Here is a 13,950-nt window from a genome sequence, read left to right on the forward strand (position 1 = left end):
CAGACAACAGGCCAGATTCCTGGCATTGGTGGGCTGGTGGAGCTTTGCTCAAAATATTGTAATGGCTGAGGAGTGGCCCACTTTGCTCTTAGTTTAAGCAGCCCTCTTTATATAAGACCATGCTCTCAAAAAGACATGTTTTATGTGTACATACTTTGGCAGGTGCTTCGTCTTTTTTATGTCTAAATAATAACACCCCAACCTAAACTTTTCTTTGCATCAAACTGTCAGTAATCACTGCCACTTGGCATATAATCAGGGAGGAAAATGAAGCAGAACTACAGTTTTCTTGTTCCAATGCCATTTTTTAAACAACAGCTTCGTATTAGTCACCACAGCTACCAAATGCGGGCAGCGGTTCAGGAGAGCTTTCCAAGAGTATTGCTTTCTGTCACTGAAATGTTGGTAAACTCACACTGGCTGGAAGGCTCTGTTTCCAGTCCTTCATGGAGTGCTATGGAAATGTAATATGCATTATAGAGAGATACCTTTATTAAACCCTAACAGCTCATTTGCACTGGAGTCAAACTGCATAATATCTATCATCCTGTCCTGCTCTGCCTTGACCACAGAGTATACATTTCCCTCATCTGGGCAGGGAGAAATGGCAGCAGTGACTCATGTTTGACACTTAGGTCATTTGACATGAAAACCATTTCCACTGGAGACTTGCAAGACCCTGGCTTGCAGTTTCTTTTGTTTTCTCACTACTTCTCTGGCATCCTCCTACGTGACATTGTGTTTGAAAATGCTAAAAGGGATGCTCAGTCGGCATAATATTCACACGATTTATTTTCTGCTGACAAGAAGTGTTACTCAAAGGGGCTTCAGCTCTGTATAAAGCACCCCTCAAATTTGAACAGATTTATGTTTGTGCTGGTTGCCCGAGACGCACTGCAAAACAGCACGTCTGTGCCCAGAAACAGACTTCAGCCGGACAAAGGCACCTTCATGGCCTTGACACGATCCTTCCTCTGGGAGTACGGGTGACTTTGAGGTGTCCCCTGAATTGGTTAAAAGAGCACCATAAGCTCTGTGTTATCTTTTGAGAAGTGAGCTGAAGTGCCCTATCACCTGCTTTGTCGCAGCTCACCCTGTGCTGAGATGCTACTGTCTGGGAGAGAGCTTAGAAACACTGTGGATCTCTTTAAGAGTAAATCTCTTAAAGCTTATTGGCAACAAGATGTGATCGTCTGCCCATCTGCAGAATATATTGGCTGGCCACCGCATGGTAGTTGTCAAAAATAGCCATGGGATGTCCTGAACCTGCCAAGGAATGCTGCAGCTCTTTCCTGGTGGCCTTTGATCAGAGGCACAAGCTCATGATTTGCTTGGCTCTGCTCAGCAGATATGTGTTTTAGGACTATCGTTTTAACTGTCATCACCAGGCATCATTTGTTGTTGTCTTTACTTCAGGCCTGCTCTGTAATATGCAACTACCAGTGGATTTGCTGAAAGGTCAGTCATTTTTTAACACTGGGATGAACCAGGTTCTTCCCTCATTCGGTTCCTACATGGTGCTGTGCTCACTTGGGGTATCCTGCCAGAATCCTAAATAATCCGAAATGATGTGGGATCACTATTGAGCTCTCCTACTCCTTGCAGTTTCTTCTGGTTCCCTCAAATGTTCTGGGTGATGGGCCGCTGGGAGCACACCCAAAACCATATATCATTAAATCAAGTGAGCATAAAGGTTCTATCATTTACATCTCTCTCCAAAAGGGTTGATAAAGAAACTCCTCTTTGGGGTGGATTAAAATTGATATAAGTAATCTTTGCAGTCATCTTCATGGATGCCTAACTACAATCTATACAATACGTCCTTGACTTTAGCTTTAGCACCTAACATGATGGGAGAATTGGACAGGATGCACAGGGCTGTGGCCTGACTCTCTACTTTGAGGATAGGTTGGTTTGTGACTGGGAGTTACAGTAAAACAGGCAAGCTCCTCCATGCATTTTCTTCTTGCTGTCAACATGCAGTGTTGCCTGCATCCAGAACACGAGGACTTGCTCTTAATACATGCCACTGCTTAGGTACTTTTTTGAAATATAGAATTTGTATGTCTCGTACCAAACCTACTATTCTCATGGCTTCATTAATAACACAACAAAGACTGATAAACTGAGGAGAGCTCTGGCAAGCAGAAAGGTAGGAAGGTAGCTGACCCAGAAAGTTCATCTGTGTCAGAGAATGGAGAGATGCAGCTCCTGAGCTTAGAGTCCCACACAGGGTCACAGGTACTTAACCAGATAACTTTTTCTTTCTTTGTAGGAAGCCAAAGACAGTATTTCATTTGCTGATATTGCCTTTTTTCAGTTTGCAGGCAGATGCAGGCACTGTTTGGATACATGTGGTGAATGAATGATTGCCATAGTTCCAGATCAAGTGGATGAGGGAAAGGCTGTGGATGTTGTCTACCTAGACTTCAGTAAAGCCTTCGACACGGTTTCCCACAGCATTCTCCTGGAGAAACTGGCTGCTCATGGCTTGGACGGGTGTACTCTTCACTGGGTAAAGAACTGGCTGGAGGGCTGGGCCCAAAGAGTTGTGGTGAATTTGTGGGAAGTTGTGGTGTTTACTCCAGTTGGTGGCCAGTCACAAGCGGTGTTCCCCAGGGCTCTCTGTGGGGCCAGTTCTGTTCAATATCTTTATCAACGATCTGGACAAAGGGATCAAGTGCACCCTCAGTAAGTTTGCAGATGACACCAAGCTGGGTGGGAGTGTTGATCTGCTTGAGGGGAGGAAGGCTCTACAGAGGGACCTGGACAGGCTGGAGTGATGGGCTGAGGTCAATTGTATGGGGTTCAACAAGGCTCAGTGACAGGTCCTGCACTTGGGCCACAACAACCCCATGCAAGGCTACAGGCTTGGGGAAGAGTGGCTGGAAAACTGCCTGGCAGAAAAGGACCTGGGAGTGTTGGTTGACAGCCACCTGAATATGAGCTGGCAGTGTGCCCAGGTGGCCAAGAAAGCCAATGGCATCCTGGCTTGTATCAAAAATAGTGTGGCCAGCAGGACTAGGGAAGTGATCGTGCCCCTGTACTCGGCACTGGTGAGGCCGCACCTCGAATACTGTGTTCAGTGTTGGGCCCCTCACTACAAGAGAGACATTGAGGTGCTGGAGCGTGTCCAGATTTAATTTTAAATTGTGTGCTTTTTAAAGTATGATCAAAATGCAAAGGTTTAAATCTATAACTGAAAAGATTTTACTTTGAGGATGTATTTATTGTGACTGTTATAGGACCATCAGTTTTTCTTTAGAATAATGAAAACTGACATAATGTTTCAAGAGCAAAAATTCATTCAGTATTCTCTCAGGGATGAAAACATGAATGATCAAAACCAATTAAATACTAATGTAATACGAAACATTTACAGAACTTATTAGTGATGTCCAGTTAAAGAATTCCATATATGTTCAGAATGTCACAGCCATTTCATTATAATCCATTCTCTTTTAAGAATCCATGAAAATGGTCCTCATGGTTTCATGGTTTCCATGAAAATGAAAATTTACTTATTTAAGTAAATTAAGTAAATCGGATTGTGATTAATGGGAAAGAAAAGGAAAGAAACTTATCCTTAAGTAATTTTGCAGATCCACATCTGGCTTTTGAGAGGCGAAGTTAATTATTCACAAAGTAAAACACTTCTTCAGTTTGACAACAAGTATTGGATTCTGTGCAATTTCTTGTATGTGACTTAAACAGGTTTCCATAGGGTAAGCATTGCACCGTTTCAAGAAGCGCACATGAATTAATGAGGTCCAAACACTCAAAATGACGTGTTACCTTGTTATTTATGTTTCTTTACCCCCTCGTGCAAATCCCAAAGAATGACCTGCATTTGCCATGAAATACTTTACCAGGACTTGCGAGTATTATCTTATTTTATGCTATGATGGACAAAATACATAAGATGGGGTAAACCAGACACATTTTAGAAACTGTCTGGCTTCTCCTTTACATATTTTTCTCTGCCATGGCCTCTGAGACCTCTTTTGCCAGAAAATATTAAGCAGTTGGTAGTAAGGGGGGGTGTCCTTTCTGAGACGTTCAATAGCACTTGAGAAGTTAATGGATTCACGTTCTCTTATGACTGCTGTACCAAATGAAGCCCAGTGCCATGCACAGGCTTACTCAGAGGATGGGTAGCTTGTGATGGTACCTAGGGCAGTTGCCTGGAGGATTTGGGTCATAGAGAGGCCCACTTAACAAAGGTAGGTAGCATGTGAGTCATCCAAAGTGTGGGTGAGAAGACAAAATTAGAGAAGCTTTAATTTCTGCTTTGAGTTGTCTTGAATTTAATACTGTTTATAGGAAGAGTGTCTATGCTTCCAGCAACTTTCCAAAGGCAACTTAAAATCTGCCAGTGGTGGTCTGGGTGGTTGCAGCTACCTGAATGCAGGATATTTTCACCAGAACTGTGTACCTACCTGGCCTGCTGCTTGCAGGAGTGGCCATTCTGTGTCTCGCAGGGGGCCTCCAGTTCACGAGGAAGCCATTTCTGTGCAGGACTATAGACTATTTCTCCTCTTCTGCATGAAGAATCCTCCTTGCTGGCCCCCTTGTCAGAGGGTGTTTTTTTGCTGGAGCTTTTTTGATAATTATGTGAAAATAATTTTATGATTCCATATGGAGTTGTTATGCTTCATAGATGGTATTACTTTAGTGGCATATCATACCCAAAGCTTATGAATACATGTAGTTAATGGTTTCTCCAGTAGCAGGCTAATTGTTGTACTTGCTATTGAAAGTGCCATATTTGTAATTCCATAGTGGACTTGTTCCTCAGATTTACATTTAATAAAGTATCGGCAGTTACTGACATGGTTACCTCTGTTGATGTGTAGCAGCTACCTCATGCAATGCAATGAATACCATGCATATTCATAGTATCACCCACATACCCAGTTGCTTTTGTCTTCCTAAAGTCTGTTGCTTAATCGATGCGATTTATCTCCACCTCCAGGCATTTTCTCAGAAATAGCCCTCAAGACGGCAAGATTAATGAGTCTTACCTAATTCTGATAAAATCGTGGATTGTTCCAACTCTTCTTTAGGCATTCTGATATCTTAAATTCATAGTCTTTCTCTAAGGCCAGCTGCTGAATAAAACTGCAACTGCTCTAGCTACTTGCAGCTGTATTTTCAGCCAGCCCTTGTCTGGCCAAGTATAATAGAGATAATTTCATATTTAATTTCTGTTTGCTTTCTTTTAAGACCACTGTAAACTCAGCGGTGGTTTGAAGAACAATACTGCCTTCATAGTGATGCAAAGATGCGAAAGCATGTTTTAATCCTTTTTCTTAGTGAGATAATATGCACTGCGCAAAAGCTTTTCTGTGCTTTCACTCAACTATAGCTTCTACTAAAGGGCTACTGGAAAGAAAATAAGTCATCGTTAACACCAGAATAACAAATAAATCACTGAGCAGAATAAGGAGAAAGATCATGTTTTCCCATGTTACACAAACAAAGAAAGATTAAGTTTATGGGTATAGCTATGCTGGGATTCAGCACCAGAGTATTTGTGTTTGATTTCCACTGCAGAGAGGGAAAGCTCAATACTACATTCAGCAGAAATCAATATACTGCTTAGAAACATGGTGTTTTTATTTTTTAAACATTCATTTTTGTTTACACTCCAGATCTGTACATCATCCTATGCTGGATATATGACTTTAGAGCTACAAAATGCATACAGAGCTCTTTAGCAAGCTGGAATACTTAGCTGATTTCTTGTTTTTGTCCTGCCTTTAAGTCCGTTGGAAAATAGTCTGAAATGTGGTGGAAAAAAGGAGAGATACAGACTACACCTATGTGCTTTATTCTCCTGGGAAGCAATTATCTTCAATTTAGAAACCTCTTGCTTATCTCTCTTTGCCTGGAGAATCTATAGAATACTACAGGTAAAATAGTATCTGACTGCGTGGTGGTCCTCCTGTGTTACAGGACAGGGAAAAGCAGGGATCCCCTTCCAGTGTAGGGAATTATTCTCCTCCAAACTAGAAAAATCTAATTTCTCTTGGAAAGGAGTAAAATGGGAAGATGAAAAAACATTCCCTATATTTTATTGGTCCAAATAAAAAGAGAGGAATTTTTCCAGTATTAAAACACAGAAAAAAATTCCAGTTTGCCATATAATCTAGGACAGTGCTCCATGCTTAGTAGTAAGAAGTAGCATCTCTGGGTGACCTGTGCTAGCTAGGAGGGTTTTCACGTGGCAGCTTTTCACCCAAGGCCAGAAGCTTTGAAAATATGAACTATGCATGAATATCCATTTCCAGTGAGTCAGAAGAGCCACTCCACTTCTGAGACCCCGCATGGAGAGAGACCCTTTCCTTAGGGGAAGGACTACTCTTTGGCTGGTGACTGCCAAGAACAGGAGCTGGCTTGTGCAGGCCGGGAGGGGACATCTGTACGTCCGTTGTGTAATACTGTGGAGCATGTCTGTTAAAACAGGCTGATCCTCAAGAGTTACGCTGCTTAAACTGGGAAGAAATAGAATAATTTGGGAACATCTAGACGAGCAAACTGTACTTTTGAGGGATGACTCTGCCTTCATGCTGGTGTTTGAGTAGGGGGTGGGTGAGTAGGGTTCAGAGAGTTGGGGAGCTGCTGGTCTGGAGGAACAGGAGAACTTTGTCCAGTAAATTTCCCCTCTTTGCCAACAAATTCGAAGTTTCTTGCCTGTCTCTCTTTTTTTGAAAGAACTGATGAGCTGCTTGAAGATGTAGCAGATAGCAGACACCACTACCAGGTGAAATCAAACACCTGTGGAGCTCACAGTCATGGGCTGTTATGGATAGCAGCAGTTTGCATTGGCCTCAAAAAGTGATATTAATAAAAGAAAATATCCATCAGGGATGTTAACTGTACTAAGTAATTCTTACTCAGGCAGCTTCAGGAGTGCCTGTTGTTGGAGGCTGGAGAAGCGTCACCATGTGTCCGTGCTGATGTTATACTCATTTTCGAGCATCTGTTACTGCCCACCAGCAGCAGCCGAGTACTGGGCCAAATGGGTACCTAGTCTCACCCAGTGCGGCTGCTCTTGCAAGTGAAGGTTCAAAAGATGCAGAATTAATCAAACCTGCAAGACATCATTTTTGCAGTTAGGTACTTGCTTAATTCAGTGGGAAACAGTAGGAGGAGTCTGGAAAAGCTTGAAAAATCGGTCACTGTGTTGGGGAGCCCTGCTCAGAGCTACAGGCCCACAAGTCCTGCCCATACCCTTCCCTTCCTATCTGCCTTTGGTGGAGGTCTCGGTGGAGAGGTGCAGCGAAGGGAAGGAGGTGGCCAAGTGGTTCTGGGAGTCAGCCTCAGCACCGCAGCAGCCAACTGGGCTTACCCAGTGCCTCCTGGAGGAGAGAGGGAATCAAGTCCGCTTTAATACTCACAAAAAACCCCAAGGACTAATTGGGCTGTAGTAGAAAAAGACAGGAGCAGCCAGCCTGGCTGCAGGAAGGGTGGGGAACCACAACATAGGAAGCCTTGACCAGGGGAACCTGCTGTGCTGGGGGAAAAAGAGCCAGAGTTTGTTGGAGGACTAAGTGCCACCTTTGCCTTGACCCTGGGGTCTGCAGAGACCTGCTCAGGCGTGGTGGCCCTGCCTGCCCTCCGCACCGGCTGAGCCGAGCCGGCAGGGAGCTGGAGCCCCCATAGCCCTGCTACAGCAGCTGAGCGCTTGCACTGGCGTGTCCTGGGACTCCCAGCACGGAGCTGGCTGGCTGGGGAGATCCTCTTTGCAAGCTGCCTGAGCTTAGCCAGCCCTGAGCCCAGGCCAGGGAGCTTAGGGCTGTTTGGATACATCCTTGCACATGGATCCAGCAGATGCCTTGGGCAATGCAAAAGACTTTGTATAGCCAGGACCACTTGCTACATCTATGAGCATTAAACATGCCTCAGCATGGAGGCCAAACAGTGCAAACAGCCCGTGTCTCAGTAAACAATCACAGTGCCCAAACAGCGCAGCTGCGTGCAGGCTGCCTGGTAGGAACGTGGGACTCCCCAACCCTGCCTGGGGCCTGCCACAGCCTGCCACAGCAGCAGCTTGCACTGGCCAAGAGTGTGCCTGGCAACACTGTGAACTCTCCGTGTTCCAGAGCTCTGGAAGATGTCTAGGTTATCAACTTCTTGGTAAAATGATTAGGTAGGGAAGAATGATATTAGGTGGTTCTCTTATTTTTATTGTCTCCTCCTAGTCCTCCACAACTAGGTAGCTTTGAAAGAAAAAAATCTCTCTTTGGCCTTGATGTGGAGAGACTGGCAACCTTGGATAACCATAAAAATAATGGGAAATAATGAGGAAGAATCTCTCTAATTTCAACATTGTAAATTCCAGCTTGGTTTGCTGATGAGCTGTATCAAAGCTACAGAGGTAGCCTTCTGAGAGAACAGATGCCTGCCTGCCTTCAAAAGTCATCATGAATCCTTTCATAGAAAAATACTAACTTTTTTAAAACTAGCCCAAGCATTTGATTATTGCATAAAGCAGGAGCGTAAAAGTGCACTGAAAAATAAAAAAGTAGTGTAATTTCTACAGTCAGCTCTAATATGGAGCCAACAGCTGGCCAGGATACGCAGGTAATGCCCAAGGCTGATGACCTGGGGCGCACAGGGCCACACACCCACGCAGGTGTCAGTGCTAGAGAGCATCTTGGATGGCTCCGGAGTGCAGCTCCCAGGACGGCCCATGACCCCGTGCACAGCACCCTTCCCACAGGACCCCTCCTGAGGTCCCAGGGCCGGGGGGGACTCAAAGCAGAAGCGGCACCCCCGACTTCACCCGTATCTTCCCCCAGTCTGGGTGCTGCTGCCACATTTTCTGCTGTCTCCCAGTGGCAGCTGGCAGCATCCTCCGTCCCTGCAGCACCCAGGGGATGTCTTCTCCTTCCCCCAGAGCTCTGCTGCTGGCTGTGGCTGGGCAGGCACATGAGCTGATACACCTGAGCTGATACATCAGGCTGGGTCAAGTCAGGCTCCCTCCAGCATTGGTAGGTTGTCCTAGGAGCATGGCACAAGGAAAACTGAGCTGGCCCTTCATGGGGACATCTAAAGGTCTAACAGAAACTGTTAATTGAGGCACAGGCTGTGTTTTGTGAGCAAGCAGCTATGCTGCTTCGAAAACTGTCCCTGGAGGCAGATGTGTGTTCATCCGGTGCTGCTCCCGAGCTAATACCTATGTCAGGGATAATCTGCAATCCAGGTAACCAGTTCATGGTTCAGAGAACTGTTCATATGCCACAGTGCTCCACCAGTTTTTTCATCATTTGCAAATGTGTAAGTGTAAAACACAGCGCAGGAAGGGAAGTCCCAGCTGCCGAGTCTGTTTGCTTCTGCTGTGAGCATCACCATCTCCTCGCCTGCTTGAAATCTGGCTGAAAAGCAGTGAGGTTTTCCTGCTTCCATCTTGCACTCAGGAGGGCTGGTTCAGAGTCCTTGGGGGGTAGGAACCAGCACCTAAACGCCAGACTAACAGAGCAGCTAATTTTAACCTGTTTATTCATATGGCTACCTTCTTAGACGATGCCTGCCCAGTGCTGTATTCTTATGGAAACCTAGCCAAAGTAATGAATTTTGCCCAAAGAAAAAGTACCATCTTTTATGCTGATATCAGCCCAAATCCAGATTTTAGGGCAAATACAGAACATCAATCTACACGATGCTCTAAAGTAGGATTTCAGGACAGAGCACAGCTTGACGGGCTTTTCCAAGTAAAACTTACCATCTGTAGTTGCCTGTTAAATAATGAGAGCTTGCCCTCTTCTGGTCACAAGCAGTTGTACATGGGGATTTTTTGTGAACCTGTGGAAATTATTATCTAAAAGACTCTTTGGCAAATTGTAGATTTTAAGAGTTAATGTTTTTAAAATGTATTTTATTATGGTGTACTTGTTTTCCAAAGTTTTTTTAAAAGTCTGTTGCAACTATAATAGCGAAAAGAAATTTAAGTTGAAGCTTGGCTGTTTCCTTATATCACACTTGTCTGGGCTGTATCTTGGATAATGCCTTTCATGTCCTCCATCTTCAGGAGCTGCCCAGGAGCTGCTTTTTCTGGAACCCATTTGACCAAAGCCAACCTGTTACAGTAGGAGGACATTTTTCAGCAGCTATTTACTGCCACCCAAAAGAAAGGGAGCATGACATGACATTGTCAACTTGAAGAAGGTGAATGTTTCCCTAAGTAATTATCAATTATATGCATTCCTATGGTCTTTGTGGACATTTGAATAGAAAGAGGAACCTCCATTAATTTCCCCAGAGGAAAAGTTAAAGCTCAGATGCTATCAGAGCATCAGTGTAACACTGACGTTATGAATGGCTGAAGCACCAGCATTTTATTGTCCACTGGAAAACCCCCTAATCCATGGGGAGTCCATAGCATACTCTGGTTTCTGCTGCTCACAGAGCTATGGGTTACCTTTACATATATACTGTAGGCTGGATTTTAGGCTCCTCTGTCTTGTGCCCTAGTTCCAAGTATTGGGGTGAGGTGGAGAAAGAGTTCAGTGTTTCTCAAGGGAGACAGCTTCAAGGGTGACCATCCTCTCTCCTCTGCTGGGAGATTAAGTCTACTTTTCAAATGTAAGAGTTGTTTCATGGTTCATTTAGCTCCTGATCTGCTGATGGGTTTTGATGCTAGCTTTTCTTGCTCTTCCCTATATGTCTTATGTTGCTTTTATCATGTCCATGCTTTTATCATGTCCTATCATGTCTTTCTTCTGAGCTGGCTGCTGTGTATTATCTGTTGCTTTCTAGACATTTTTGAAGTTTCATTAATGAGATATGCTCATAGTCCTGAGAGTTTCTGATGGTGGTGTTGCAATAGTTGTAATTCTGGCTACTCCTTGTTCCACACAAAAATATCAGCCCTTTTTGGTCTTACAGCTATCCGTGGTTGTGCCACTTGTTACAGTGGAGTTGAGTTAAACTTGAAAATGTCTGGACTCAGTCTTCAGATTTCAGAGCCACCATCTACCTTATATAAAGACCCAGTGTAAACTGTGCAGCAGACTAAATGCATATACTTCAGAAGAAATCCTTGCAGTCCCTGGTGTATTTAAAGACCCCCATTTTGAAGACCGACCACTGCATGGCACTACTGCACCAGCATCACTGCGGCACCAGCCCTGAGGCACGGGAAAGATTATCCAAAGCTCTCCCATTACCTCCCTCGCAATATCCCTTCTGCTGGGTGGACGCTGCCTCCTTCCACCGCTGAAAGAATGGGGCATGTGCTGCAAGATGGACGTAGGGCCTGCCTCTTCCTGTGCAATCCTCTCCTCTCCACCAAGAACCTGATGAGAGGGTTTGATTTGACATTATGTGGTCTGGCAACCATTGGATAAGAAGGTGTTCATGCTGTCCTAAATGTAGGTTTTTAAACCATGTCCCTCTCCTGGGAGATGAGTGAGAAGTACTTCTCTTCTCTGTATGGTTTAAGGTGCTGGGAGTAAAGCTCTTTCCTACACCGATCACAGAGCCCATCCCTCTGAAAGGACTGCTGAAAGGCAGAGGTAGGCAACTCTGTGCGTGTGTGCGTAGCACGTTGCTGTACATCAGTGGTGTGTTTGGGGATCCTGGAGTGGAGGAACAGACAGACATTGCTATTTGGCTATAGAAGGGTTAGGATTTTCTTCCAGTCATTAAAAAAAAAAAACACCTCCATGTGATAAGAAGCGTGATAACAAAGGGAAAAAAAGGCATTGTTTTCACATTCTGGATCAGTGATGGGTTTAAACCCTACATCCAAACCTCCTCACCTTGGAAATGTTTGACTTGGTTTGAGCATAAATTTTGTGGCTTCGGTAGGACCACGTGAAGTGTGACAGGTTTGAATCGTTCCCGTTTGATTACTCGGGCAGTCTCCTCGTGGCAGCCTTGACATAACCGATGGGTTAGCTCACAGGAAACCGAGCCCTGCCCACCCCAGAGGGGCAACCCTGGGACCTGCGGAAGCCACAGGCCAGAAGCGCCTTTCTTGTCGTGCTGCACAGCTCTGCCCTGCGGACGGGCCGTCGGGTACCGCAGTGAGAGGAGGGAGTACTGCGTGGTGCAACGCCGCGCTTCGGGCTCCCTCCTGTCCTTCGGGAGGTGTCGGGCAGCCCAAGGAAAAGGCTCTGCATTGCAGCATCAGCTGCTCAAAGCTCACAGCGTGTGCATCTACAGTTAATCAAAGACGGGGCCTAATTCTTTTAATCTACAAGTCCTGAGCACGCTGCTTGTCATTGGATTAAAAAATAAACGGAGATGTTTCAAGTAGCCAGAATGGTAATACTTTAAAAATGGGTGTTTTGGATATTTTATTACTTTTCAAGGAGATCTTTAATCTGTAAGTCCACAAGAGACCCATGGCACCAATACGCTTTTGCTAGCACAGGCAGGGAGGAGCTAGGAAGGCAGTACTAAAGTAAAACATAAGGAAATAATATAAGGGAACAGGAGTAATATAAGGAAATGGCTATGCTGCAGCTCTCCAGATACTTCTTTTTTGCTATTATAGATTAAATATGCAGTGCATTTGCAAACAGGCTTTCAATTATAGCTATATAGCAAATTATAGCTATACCTTAATAAAATGAACTCTAGACCCACAGCTGTTAAAAGATCCAAGTGAACAGGGGCAAAGCATGGGCTCTGACATGGGTCTACAGTGCTCACACTGTCTTGTTCTTCACTCATATCCCTGGTGAAGTCTTGGTACCTGTGGAGAAGCATTTCCCAGGCAATGCCCAGGTCTGTGCGGGGGTGAACATGTGCCAGGGACCATCCCAACTGGCACTTTGGATGTGGACACCCTCGTTTGTGGGGGAAGAGAGTTTAGCCCCATGGAGGCAAGGCAGGCTGCCCTGCTTGGCCTCAGCATCAGAGCTTTGTCCTCGGCCTGTTCTCTGAGCAAGTGTAGCCAGCAGGACAATCAGGAAAAGGGCTTGAAGCATGACCAGAGCTTGCTAAGTCAAGGGAGGGGGAAAACTGTAACTGACTTGCCATTGGGAAATGAAACCAAAATCCAATAGCCCTCCAACCAAGATCCTGGACCTTAAATTGAAATACAAGCTTGACTGAATGACCTATTTTACTGGGGCTTAAAGCAATATACAAACTTGGAAGGCTTGGCAACAAGCAAGGCAGGGGCTGGCAGGGGAAACAAACAAGCTTGTTTCAAAAACAAGCTCATGACAGCCAGATTCAAAGTTTGCTGTTTGGCTTCTCTGCCAGGTTTACTTCTGGTAATTTTGCCAGAAAGACAAGGAATTTAGGCAAGGAAACCCAGCTGCCATAACAAGTTGGAGTAGTCCTCTCATTCTGTGGTACAGAGCTCATTGCACATAGAGCTGAGCTTGCAGCCTTGCACCTGGATCAGCTTCTGCTGCTTTTTGACTGTGGGCCAAGTCTTCCAGGGACATAACTTGGCTCTGAAATAAAATAGGCTGCATGGGTCAGAAACTGACTGTTGCAGATCTGGAGCTTTTGGCCCATCTCTCCGAAAGAGCAAGTAAATGATGCCACTTTCATGACTTTAAATCAGCAAACTAATCCTAGAGGTAATTTTCGATCACCTGTCCAGTTCTAAATGGGGTCAGATCCAATTTTGTATCTTAGCTCTGCAGCTCAGCAGCTTCCCTAGCAATTTTGTATTTTTCCATAAATCTTGTAAATGAATCTCTTTTACCCTGAAAATCAGTGTGTTGACAGCCAGAATCTTGTTGCAGCTATTGATGTATGTACCCAGAGCTACATTATTCACTTTTCTTTCCCCAAATTCCTTTCTTTTCCCAATATTGAGTCAGGATTAAGAGGTGCATGTGCATGTGTGTGAAGCTAGTTCTCTTTTTTAATGAACTCAGTGCTAGAGGTCACATTTATAGGCTCAGTTTATGCGGTAATCTTTAAAAACAACCAGCCTAAGCACTGGAAAACACATAGCAGGGGTTAGTCCTGTAT

This window comes from Ciconia boyciana, chromosome 2, assembly GCF_034638445.1.
Source record: "Ciconia boyciana chromosome 2, ASM3463844v1, whole genome shotgun sequence".
Taxonomy (NCBI): Eukaryota; Metazoa; Chordata; class Aves; order Ciconiiformes; family Ciconiidae; genus Ciconia; species Ciconia boyciana.